This window comes from Balaenoptera physalus (assembly GCF_965194825.1).
Source record: "Balaenoptera physalus genome assembly, chromosome: 5".
In the NCBI taxonomy this organism is placed as follows: Eukaryota; Metazoa; Chordata; class Mammalia; order Artiodactyla; family Balaenopteridae; genus Balaenoptera; species Balaenoptera physalus.
The window spans coordinates 3,620,521-3,633,086 of NC_138884.1; the positions used below are offsets into that span (position 1 = coordinate 3,620,521).

A 12,566-nucleotide genomic window follows, 5' to 3' on the forward strand; every position below is an offset into this window, starting at 1 on the left:
CTCCCTGCGATCCGACCGAAGCCCGAGCCTCAGCTCCCAGCCCCGCCCGCCCCGGCGGGGGAGCAGACGAGCCTCTTGGGCTGGTGAGTGCTGCTCGGCGCCGAGCCTCCGTGCGGGAATCTCTCCGCTTTGCCCTCCGCACCCCTGTGGCTGCGCTCTCCTCCGCGGCTCCGAAGCTCCCCCTCCTCCGCCACCCGCAGTCTCTGCCCGCGAAGGGGCTCCTAGTGTGTGGACACCTTTCCTCCTTCACGGCTCCCTCCCACTGGTGCAGGTCCCGTCCCTATTCTTTTGTCTCTGTTATTTCTTTTTTCTTTTGCCCTCCCCAGGTACGTGGGGAGTTTCTTGCCTTTTGGGAGGTCTGAGGTCTTCTGCCAGCGTTCAGTGGGTGTTCTGTAGGAGCAGTTCCACGTGTAGATGTATTTCTACTGTATCTGTGGGAAGGAAGGTGATCTCCGCGTCTTACTCTTCCACCATCTTCTCTCCCTCTCTCCTGTGCCAAAGCTTTTAAGTTTAAATAAGTCTCATTTGCTTATTTTTACCTTTTTTTCTTTTGCATTATGAGACAGATACAAAAAAAAAAAACCATTGCTGCAATTTATGTCAAAGAGTATTCTGCCTATGTTCTCTTCTAGGAGTTTTATGGTTTCAGGTCTTACATTTAAGTCTTTAATCCATTTTGAGTTTATTTTTGTATATTGTGTGAGGGAATGTTCTAATTTCATTGTTTTACACGTGGCTGTCCACTTATTGAAGAGACTGTCTTTTCTCCATTGCATATTTTTGCTTCCTTTGTCATAGATTAATTGACCATAGGTGCATGAGTTTTTTTTCTGGGCTCTCTATTCTCTTCCATTGATCTAGGTATTTGTGATTGTGTCAGTACCATGTTGTTTTGATTACTCTAGCTTTGCCCATGAAGACTGGGCACTTTATACCTCCAGCTTTGTTCTTTTTTTCCAAGATTGCTTTGGTGATTTGGGGTCTTTTGTAGTTCATATGAATTTTAAGATTGTATGTTCAAGTTCTGTGAAAAATGTCAGGGGAATTATCATAGGGATCACATTAAATCTGTTTATTGCTTTGGGTAGTATGGTCATTTTAACAATATTAATTCTTCCAGTCCAAGAGCATGGGATATCATTACATTTCTTCGTATCATCTTTGATTTCCTTCAACAATATTTTATAGTTTTCATAATATAGGTCTGTCACCTCCTCGGTTATATTTATTCCTAGATATTTTATTCTTTTTGATGTGATTTTAAATGGGATTGTTTTTTATTTTCTCTTTCTGATAGTTAATTATTAGTGTATAGAAATGCAACAGATTTCTGTATATTGCTCTTGGATCCTACAACTTTGCTGAGTTCATGTATTAGTTCTAATAATTTTGGGGTGGAGAGTTTAGGGTTTTCTACATAAAAATCATTTCATCTGCCTAAGGGATTAATAACCAAAATATATAAACATCTCACACAGCTCAATATCAAAAAAAAAAAAAAACAAAACAGCCCAATCAAAAATGTGCAGAAGACTTAAATAGACATTTTTCCAAAGAAAACATACAGATGGCTAACAGGCACATGAAAAGATGCTCAACATCACTAATTACTAGAGAAACACAAATTAAAACACCAGTGAGGTATCGCCTCACACCTGTCAGAATGGCTATTATCAAAACATCTACAAATAACAATTTTTGGAGAGGATGTAGAGAAAAGGGGACAATTGTACTCTGTTGGTGGAAATGTAATTTTGTGCAGCCACTATGGAGTACAATATGGAGGTTCCTAAGAAAACTAAAAATAGAACTACCATATGATCCATCATTTCCACTTCTTGGTATTTATCTGGAAAAAAATGAAAACACTAATTTGAAAAGATACATGCACCCCCGTGTTCATAGCAGCACTATTTACAATACCTAAGATATGGAAGCAACCCATAGATATGGAATACCCAAAATATGGAAGCATGACAAGGAATGAATTATTGTTATGAGGTCTTGGGGTCCTCAGAGTGACTGAGGAAAATCAGAGTAAAGGACAGAATTTCAGATTAGCTATTAAAATAGTGCAGGCTGCCCGCCAAATAGCGAAAACTAGGTTTCATCAATTGACCCATGCTGTAATGTGTGAAACAAGACATTGTTTAAAAAAAATAGTGCAGGCTGGTCCACCTTGTTCAAAAGGAATGAAAGCCATATGTCTGAGGCTGAATAATAGCCTCCCAATGTTATCTGCTTTTTAATTCTCAGGACCTGTGTATGTTCCTTTATATGGCAAAGGGACTTTACTGAGTGATTAAGGTAAGAATCTGGAAATGGGGAAATATACTGGATTATCTGGGTGAGCTCTAAATGTAATCACAAGGGCACTTATCAGAGGGATGTAAGAAGTCAAAGGAGGATTAAGGTGATGAGAAGACAGACACAGAGTTTGGAGTGCTGTGACTCTGAAGCAGGGGATGGCAAGGCAGCCTCTGGAAAAGGCAAGGAGCAAATTCTCCCCTGGACCCTTCAGAAGGAACCAACCTTTCATTGTAAGATGAATTTCAGACTTTTGATCTCCAGAATCACAATAGAATAAACTCATGCTGTTTAAGCCACTACATTTGCAGTGATTTGTTATAGCAGGACTAGGAAACTAATACCCATGTTGAATTAAATGGATCTTTTTGAGATGGACCAAATATTGAAAAATATTTTGCCACTTGAACTACTAGCAGCTATTTGGGGAAAACGATCTCCAAGTATACCTGGACCTTATTCTCTGAGCTAATCAAAACAACATTTCTAATTAGGGGTAAAGGTGGGGGTTTCCCAGTGGTTGGATGACTTAAAAGGATCCTCAGGTTCAGATTATATCATGGTGTTCATGATTTTATCATCTAATTACCCAAGAGAAGCATGTTAGGAGGCCTTCTAAGGATGGTGGGATGATTCTTCAGCCGACTTGAAATGTGGAGAGACGAGAAGTTAAAATTCCTCTCAGGAGACAGTGTGTCAGTCAGGAAACTATTTCCTGTCCGTTGAAATATCTTTTTATAGCTGGGAAAATCCACTTGTGAGCCATGGAGAAAGGTTTCTTTTATTTATTGACTTTGGCTTTGGGAAGTTCATGTTCTTGGACGTGAGCAGATGTTGGACTCTGGGGAGAACAAGCTTGAGGACAGTTACACGACAGATGTAGGTCTGCGGCACGCTGGCGTTGCCCATCGCTGCCCGTGAGCGGGAGAGCGATAAGGGCCTAAACTTCCCAGAAAGAGGCAAAGTGTGTTTCACCTCAGCTGTAACTTAGATGCCATGTCCTACCTTGGTGAAGTACCATTTTGTTTAAAAGAACACATCGTGAGCATAGACAGCTGGAGACCCAGAAGAGACACACCCTTCATGCCGGCTCTTCTCTGCTGTAAGCGTTTCTGGAGAGACAAGGCCTGGCTGAGTTGATCCTTAGATTAGCCTCAGCACAATAACTCTTGGGCAAATCTAGGGACCAGAATCTCTCCTTAAACCCTCCTACACTGTGGGTGGCAATGTAAATTGGTGCAACCACTATGGAGAACAGTATGGAGGTTCCTTAAAAAACTAGGGCTTCCCTGGTGGCGCAGTGGTTGAGAGTCTGCTTGCTAATGCGGGGGACACGGGTTCGAGCCCTGGTCTGGGAAGATCCCACGTGCCGTGGAGCAACTGGGCCCATGAGCCACAACTACTGAGCCTGCGGGTCTGGAGCCTGTGCTCCGCAACAAGAGAGGCCGCGATAGTGAGAGGCCCGCGCACTGCGATGAAGAGTGGCCCCGGCTTGCCGCAACTAGAGAAAGCCCTTGCACAGAAACGAAGACCCAACACAGCTAAAAATAAATAAATAAATAAATAAATAATAAAAATAAAGGAATTTCTTTAAAAAAAAAAACAAAAAACTAAAAATAGAACTACCATATGACCCAGCAATACCACTCCTGGGCTTATATCCGGAAAACACGAAAACTCTAATTTGAAAAGATACATGCACCCCAATGTTCATTGCAGCACTATTTACAATAGCCAGGACATGGAAGCAACCTAAATGTCCATCGACAGATGATTGGATCAAGAAGATGTGGTACATATATACAATGGACTATTACTCAGCCATAAAAAAGAATGAAATAATGCCATCTACAGCAACATGGATGGACCTAGAGATTATCATACTAAGTGAAGTAAGTCAGACAGAGAAAGACAAGTATCATATGATATCACATGGATGTGGAATCTAAAAAAAGGATACAAATAAACCTATTTAGAAAATAGAAATAGACTCACAGACATAGAAAACAAACTTATGGTGACCAAAGGGGAGGGGGAGGAGAGGGATAGACAAGGAGTTTGGGATTGACATATACACACGACTATGTATAAAATAGATAACCAACATGGACCTACTGTATAGCACAGGGAAGTCTACTCAAGACTCTGTAATGACCTATATGGGAAAAGAATCTAAAAAAGAGTAGATATATGTATATGTATAACTGATTCACTTTGCTGAAATTAACACAACCTTGTAAATAAACTATAGTCCATTAAAAATTAAAGAAAAAAAAAAAGAATAGATAATGATGTCTCCAAGCCAAAGGGAGTCTGCGGACGGAGCTGTCTCACGTCCATGGGCTTGTACTCCCTTGAGTGGAAGGTGGAGGCAGTGGGTGACTCAGCCCTGGTTTGGGTGCGGGGGGCGGGGGGGCCGTCCTGCCGGCTCCGGTGCTGTGTAGGGGGTGTGGAGGTGGGAATGACGCTCAGGACAGACGCTAACAGCCTGTCTCTGCCTGAGACGGGGTTGTCTGACTTCCCGGCATAATGTGATTCTGTTTGCAGTCAAACTAACTTGAATTCACTTAGCAAGTGTCCACTGTTTCCCTCTGGACTGTGTCAAATGCTCTTCTAAAATTAGACTAACACGTGAAACCCTTTCGCAGGCTTGGTTTTTTTTTTTTCCCTTTAACAAAATCTAGATCCTGTTTCAGGCAAAGATGCCACTGGATGAGGCAGCCGTTTTTCATCACAGGGAAATTTCCCCCGAGGATTTTGATGCCTTTCCCAACGCGCGGGGACCTGTGGGGGGGGGGGGGGATGTGTGCCCTGGGGGTGTTTCCTGTGAGCGCGGCTGTGCCCCCAACTCACCCCCTCGCCCTCTCCCCTCCAGGAGGGGCTGCGGACCCTGGTATGGCCTGTCTCGTTGAGAACAGCTGCTGCGTACTGTGCCACACTTGTAACTGCTGAGAAATGGCTCGGGATGACGTGAGGACTTTGGAGATGTCACCGTTACTGTCTGGAGCCTTGGGTGTGGGCCGGCGAGGCAGGCAAGTCGCCGCTTAGAAGGTGGCTTCGTGGGGAAGGGCTGCAGGGCCTGGGGAGACGCCCCGCTCCTGCGAAGCAACGTGGATGGGGAGGCCGAGGCTGGGGAGGGATCGAGCTCAGGGGCCATACGTAAGTCACCTGTGCACATCGCTCCGCGGGTGAGCGAGGGAGACCCCGCGGGAGCCGGCCGCCTGACGGGCGAGCAGGAGGAGGGTCCTCAGGTCCCGGTGGGCCCCGGGCAGGCAGAGCGCGGGGGCACCGCTCAGCGCTTAGGCGACCGTCACTGTGATCGGGCTATGGGCGGGGGCCGCCGGACCACAGAGCCGGCCTTTCTCGGGTCCCTGGGAGCAAGGGGTCCAGTGAGCAGGGGGCCTTCGTGTCCCTCCCCCACCCCTTTCCCGCCCCACCCTCTCTTCTTTCTGTCCTCGCCTTCTCCCCACGCCCCCTGCTGCCTGCTCTGCTGGTTTTGCTATGCTGCCCATATCCTTGAGTTAAGGGGACATCGATTTCACTATTCTGTATATCTTTCTCTAGTAAAATCCTGTTCTGTTCAAAGTAACAGATCCTGCCAGCCGCCCACGCTCTCCCCCAGCCCCATTTCCTCTGTTTCCGCTCTTCACAGCTGGCAGCGTGGGGAGGGTGGGAGTGTGGAGGGCCTCTGACCCCCTCCTGGCCTGAGCCATAAGGATCCAGGGGTTCTGATAACATCCCCCAACCCTTGTCTTCACCGCAAGTCACCTAAGAGACCGCCCCCCAAAGGAGGGGCAGTGAGAACTGACGCCCACAGGAGACCCCAGGACAGATCCCTCCGGACTTCTGCCCTGCTTGCTTCGGTCACCTCCAAGGTCAGAAGCCCAAGTCCTCAAGGTCATCCTTTTTACTCTGACTCTTATTCCCATAAAGTTCAGGACATTCTCATCTGACTCAGCACCCCCCTTCCTGCCCCCCTGAAACAGGAGGCAAGGGGGCAGGGCACGACCTTTAAAAGAATGATATAGCCATAGGACGTAACAAAAACGGGTTAGAACCAACTAGGTCCAAGATGGCGGAAGATTTAACTTCCAGTGGACCTTGAGCCTCATTATACGCTCACTGTGATACATCAGCTAAATGACACACCCACCGGCGCTGTGACAGTTCTGAGGCTGACCATAAAAGGTCAGAAAGTGGGCGGTGGCCCCGTTCCTGGAAATCTCGGCCCTTTCCCCAAAATAGTTGGAATAACCCTCCCACTCATTAGCCTATGAAATTACCCAGCCCATAAAAACTAGCCACGCCATATTTCAAGGCCTCTCCCCTTCTGAGATGGCCCACACTCTGTCTGTGGAGTGTTTCTCTCTAAATAAATCCACTTCTTACCTATCACTTCATCTCTCACTGAATTCTTCCTGCGACGTGACGTCAAGAACCTCAGATTCACTGGGAACACCCGCAGCCTCCCCCCACTGGAGCTCTGGAACTCAGGGCCTGTCATCCCGAAAGGTCCTGTCCTCAGTCCCATCTGTGACTATTTCTCTCACCTTCTGGTTCTAACTCTGAGTGTCCCATATAGTAGCTGTTACCCACACGTGGCTGCTGAGTACTTGAAGTAAGGATCAGCTGAGAAGTGCTGTCAGTGTAAAATACAGACCAGATTTCGATGACTTCGTATGTAAAAAAGAATGACGATCTCTTGAAGGATATTTGGGTGGTTGGAGGACTTTGTGTTGACAGCTCTTTTCTTCTAGCACTTCAAAAATGTTGGCTCACTTCCTTCTGGCTCCTGTGGTGTCTCGTGATAGTATTTTGACAATATTGGGTTAAATAAAATAGATGATTAAGTTTACCCATTTCTTCTTACCTTTTAAAAAAATGAGGCTAGTAGGAAATGTGAATTACACATGAGGCTCACCTTGTCTGGCCTGTGGAAGGTGCTGCTCTGCCGGAGACCTGGCTGCCCCTGGGTCTTCAGAGCCCCCTCTGGGGTGCCCTCTGCCCAGTCTGGGCCCAGAGATGCAGCAGGTTGTTCCTGGCTCCCCATTGCTCTTTCCCAACCACTGTGCAGCCTGTGTCCTAGAACGCTCCAGATCTGTGAAGCCCACCTGATTGGATTAGAGGTACATCTGCCCCTGCACATGCAATTCTACCATTCTCCTGGTTACCCCTTCCCCACCGTTGAAGACCTCAGTGTCTGGTTCACTGTCATTCTCTCTATTATGACTCTGGTCATCCTTCTGGTCATCGGTACCCTCCTAGGGCGTCCGGCCACTCCCCGACTTCCATTCCTTGACCTCCTCACTTAGAATGAGTCACCCTCCCTCCCACCTCAGCCACCTACTTGAATGGCCAGATCTTTGTCACCGCCCATAGTTTTCAGTCTCCAAGATCTTAATTTCAAGCATCCCCTCCTTTGAATGCTATCCCTTATATTCACAGCTCCTTTCCTTCAGCTCCCCATTTCAGTAATTCTTTGACTCCACTGGGACGTCCCATTAGGTGACTCTGTCACCTGCCCACTTACCCAGCTGAGAGTCTAGGACTCAGCGTTGTAGCTACTCCCTTGCACTGACTTGTAAGTCCCTTACATCTCTCCATCATCCTTGTGCTTTCTGGCAAACCTCTGAACCTGGTGAAGTCCAGCTCTCTCCTTATGTCTACAGCCAGGACAAGCCAGCCAGTTTCTCTCTAAATTGTGGCATCAAACCTCAGGTGGCAGCCAGCGCCGCCTGTTGGTCTTGGAACACAGCCCACCATTCCCCTCTCTCCCTGTCCTCAGACGCCGTCACTGAAATGATTTTCCAGCTGAGACCTTGCTTTCCACTGCAACTGAGAAAATATATGGAAGCAAACAGAAAAATCCTCCTCTTCGTCCCATCACCAAATCAATCCACCTTCTATGCACCTGTTCACATTCTCTGCTTTCTTTTACACATGTTGGGGAATTACCCCCGCTAATTATTTATTTGTTTGTTTGTTTGTTTTTGTCTGTGTTGGGTCTTTGTTGCTGCGCGCGGACTTTCTCTAGTTGTGGCGAGCGGGGGCTACTCTACGTTGTGATGTGCAGGCTTCTCATTGTGGTGGCTTTTGTTGTGGAGCACAGGCTCTAGGTGTGCGGGCTTCAGTAGTTGTGGCACGCGGGCTCAACAGTTGTGGTTCACGGGCTCTAGAGCACAGGCTCAGTAGTTGTGGCGCATGGGCTTAGTTGCTCCGCGGCATGTGGGATCTTCCCGGACCAGGGCTCGAACCCGTGTCCCCTGCATTGGCAGGCGGATTCTTAACCACTGTGCCACCAGGGAATTCCCCTTTGCTTTTTTTTTAATTAAAAAAAATTTTTAATTGGAGTATAGTTGATTTACAATGTTGTGTTAGTCTCAGGTGTACAGCACAGTGATTCAGTTATACCTGCATACATACATATATATATATATATTTATATATATTCTTTTTTAGATTCTCTTCCATTATAGGTTATTACAAGATATTGAGTAGAGTTCCCTGTGCTATTTAGTAGGTCCTTGTTGTTTATCTATTTTATACATAGTAGTGTGTATATGTTAATCCCAAACTCATAACTTATCCCTCCCCACCCCCTTGGTAGCCATAAGTTTGTTTTCTATGTCTCTGAATGGCATTATTTCATTTTTTTATGGCTGCGTAGTATTCCATTGTATATATGTACCACACCTTCTTTATGCCCCTGCTTTTCTCTAAAGCCAATTTCTTTACCATATCCCATCCTCTCACCTACATAAGGACTAAATTCCTGCAATTCTCCTTTTTTATTTTTTCCTCCTCACTATTGGATCTTTCTCATCAGCATATAAATGTGATATACTACCTCTCATCTTAAAATAAACAGCAACAACAGCAACACACTTTTTTTTTTCTGGATAAAGATTTCTATTTTTTTTTTATAGAGAGAAATCATTTTTTTAAAAATTATTAGCACCTTTAATTATTATTTATTTATTTATTTATTTGGCTGTGTTGGGTCTTCGTTTCTGTGCGAGGGCTTCCTCTAGTTGGCGGCAAGCGGGGGCCACTCTTCATCGCGGTGCGCGGGCCTCTCACTATCGCGGCCTCTCTTGTTGCGGAGCACAGGCTCCAGACGTGCAGGCTCAGTAGTTGTGGCGCACGGGCCTAGTTGCTCCGCGGCATGTGGGATCTTCCCAGACCAGGGCTCGAACCCGTGTCCCCTGCATTAGCAGGCAGATTCTCAACCACTGCGCCACCAGGGAAGCCCTCTATTTTTTTTTTTTAATTTTAATTTTTGAATTTTTAAATACAATTGTAAAGATTACACTCCATTTACTTACTGTAAAATACTGGCTATACTCCCTGTGACATACAATACACCCTTGAGCCTATCTTACACCCAACTGTTTGTGCCTCTAATCCCCTATTCCTATATTGCACACACACACACACACACACACACCCCACTGGTAACCACTAGTTTGTTCTCTGTATATGTGAGTCTGCTTCTGCACAGAAAGCCTTTCTCGACTTCACGTTGCCTTCTAATTACTGCTTGCATCTTCTGCGCCCCTGAAAGCAGATCTCCTGGAAAGAGGTGCCCACACTCTCTGCATCTCCTCTGCTGCAAAGTCTCTCCTGAACCAATCCCAGCAGACATTCAAGCCGCGGGGCAGAGCTGCTGTCGACGTTGGCATCAATGTCACGTGGCCTCTTCCGTGTTCGTGGCTCAGGCATCCTGCCTGAATGTTTAGCGGCCTTTGGTCTGGTGACCCGTTCCCTCTTGGGCTGCATTTCCTGCTTTTCTTTCTCCTCCCTTGTTGTTCCCCCTCAGCCTCCTTTGCTGACTCTTGCTGCCCTTCCTCTCCTCTGAATGTCGGAGTGCCACAGGCTCTGTCCTTGCACTCTTCTTTCTTTCCCATACTTATTCTCTCCTAGACAACTGCATATACAGTTCTGGGGTTTAAAAGACCTCTACATTCACTGAGAACGCCCAAGGGTACCTTCCCAGCCCGGAATATTTCTGAATCTCTAAACTCCTAAATCCAACTGCCCATTCCGTATCTCCACTTGATTTCTAGTGGGAATCTTGATTATCACATATCTAGCACCAAACTCTTCGTTCAGTATACCACCGGCTCTCCCGGTCCTCAGGCCCCCGGATTTGGACAGGCACTTTAGCACCAGTCCGCCTGGGGCTCCAGCTTGGCAACTGAAGACCTGGGGACTTGTCAGTCCCATAATCACATGAGCCTTTTCCTTCTATCCCTCTCTCTCTATGTATATGTAGACACATGGATGTATGCATATTATCTCCTGTTGGTTCTGTTCCTCTGGAGAGCCGTGACTAGCACGCTTATAATGAAATGAAATTCCACCCTGTGGGTTGAGAGGCTGTCATGACCAGGCCTCTGCTTTTTTTCTTCTTCTTAGCACTTATCCCTCCCTTACATGATGTTTTTTTGTTTTTTTGTTTTTAATTTTTATTTATTTATTGATTGATTGATTGATTGATTTTTGGCTGTGTTGGGTCTTTGCTTCTGTGTGAGGGCTTTCTCTAGCTGCGGCAAGCGGGGGCCATTCTTCATCGCGGTGCGCGGGCCTCTCACTGTCGCGGCCTCTCTTGTTGCAGAGCACAGGCTCCAGACGCGCAGGCTCAGTAGTTGTGGCTCACGGGCCTAGTTGCTCCGCGGCATGTGGGATCCTCCCAGACCAGGGCTCGTACCCGTGTCCCCTGCATTGGCAGGCAGACTCTCAACCACTGCGCCACCAGGGAAGCCCTACATGATGTTTTTAAACAAGATTTGTTTCTTTCTTTATTTCGCACTAGCATGTAATTCCCACTGAGGAAAAACTTAGTCTCCTTGCTTTCCTTGACCAAAATGACAACTTTCTGAGGAGCTTTGAGCAATTTCTCCACAACTTATTTCTTAGCTACAGATGTTGCCCATGAAAGTTCCAGAAGGAACAAATCACTTCTCCTTATTTCAAATTACTTTTACAGTGAATCTAATTCAAGCATTTTAAAGACAATAATTGCTTCCTAGCAACACATATTTAAAAAGCTAATTAAACGTTGTTAGATGTTATATAATTTCCTAGTGTTTACTACGCCCACCCCATCTCCCTTTTAATTTACTAAACTGACTACAGTCAGTTTTTGAACAACTTCCTTAATATGCAATTTAATCGATTACCTGAAAGCAAATTCCTTATAATTACCAGGCCAACTGCCAAAGAGGCATGTAAAAAAGGTTACCATCCCTAGAATATAACTGCTCAAAGAAGACTTCCTAGTGTTTTCCTCATGACAATTTCTTCATTTATTTTTACTTTGAACCTTGGATTATCCACTTCATATTGTGGAAAAACCAGAGGCTCCCCGTTAGTGTCTATGACCTAGCTGCCCTTCAAATGCCATGTGACCTTGGCCAGGTACTAAACATCTCTGACCGTCAATGTCCTTATCTCTGAAAATGAAATAATAATAGCTACATCACAAAGAGGTTAGGATGACTGCTTGACATCACGTGTAGGGAAAGTTGAGAAAGTTTGTTGTTACTAATGTGTCTGGGACGTGGTGGGCACTCAGGGTGTTTTCTTTTTTTTTTTTTTTAATTTATTTATTTATTTTTGGCTGTGTTGGGTCTTCGTTTCTGTGCGAGGGCTTTCTCCAGTTGCGGCAAGTGGGGGCCACTCTTCATCGCGGTGCGCAGGCCTCTCACTATCGCGGCCTCTCTTGTTGCGGAGCACAGGCTCCAGACGCGCAGGCTCAGTAGTTGTGGCTCACGGGCCCAGTTGCTCCGCGGCATGTGGGATCTTCCCAGACCAGGGCTCGAACCCGTGTCCCCTGCACTGGCAGGCGGATTCTCAACCACTGCACCACCAGGGAAGCCCCTCAGGGTGTTTTCTTAATGATGAACGCCTGGAGTCATATTCGTTTTGTTCCCCTTGAGGACTTGCTGATTTAAGGCAGGATTAACCAAAGACAGATACTGGGATATTTTACTGAAGGCCTTTTATCCTCTGTTTTCATTGCTCTTCAATCCCACAGTACCATTTTATTTCATTTCATTTCATTTCATTTCATTTTTAATTGGGGTATAATTGATTTACAATGCTGTGTTAGTTCACAGTACCATTTTTAATTACCCAGAGCTAAACCTGAAGTGAGGGCAAATACTGATTTTGCAGAAGACCTGTAAATTATCTAGGTAACAAAGAAAGAGCAAAATGAGATTTTTGTATATATTATGTATATAATATTATGTATT

The 12,566-nt window shown here is 45.7% G+C and overlaps 1 protein-coding gene across 3 annotated transcripts in view; it reads left to right on the forward strand.

Moving 5' to 3' along the window:
- The window catches only part of LOC309660798 (uncharacterized protein), a 336,267-nt gene that overhangs the window by 215 nt on the left and 323,486 nt on the right, over positions 1-12,566 (forward strand). For all 3 annotated transcript variants that reach the window (XR_014263638.1, XR_014263639.1, XM_082461925.1), the window contains exon 2: positions 5,183-5,339. The gene's annotated coding sequence lies outside the window, so the exon portion shown is untranslated. The remainder of the gene's footprint in view (positions 1-5,182; positions 5,340-12,566) is intronic.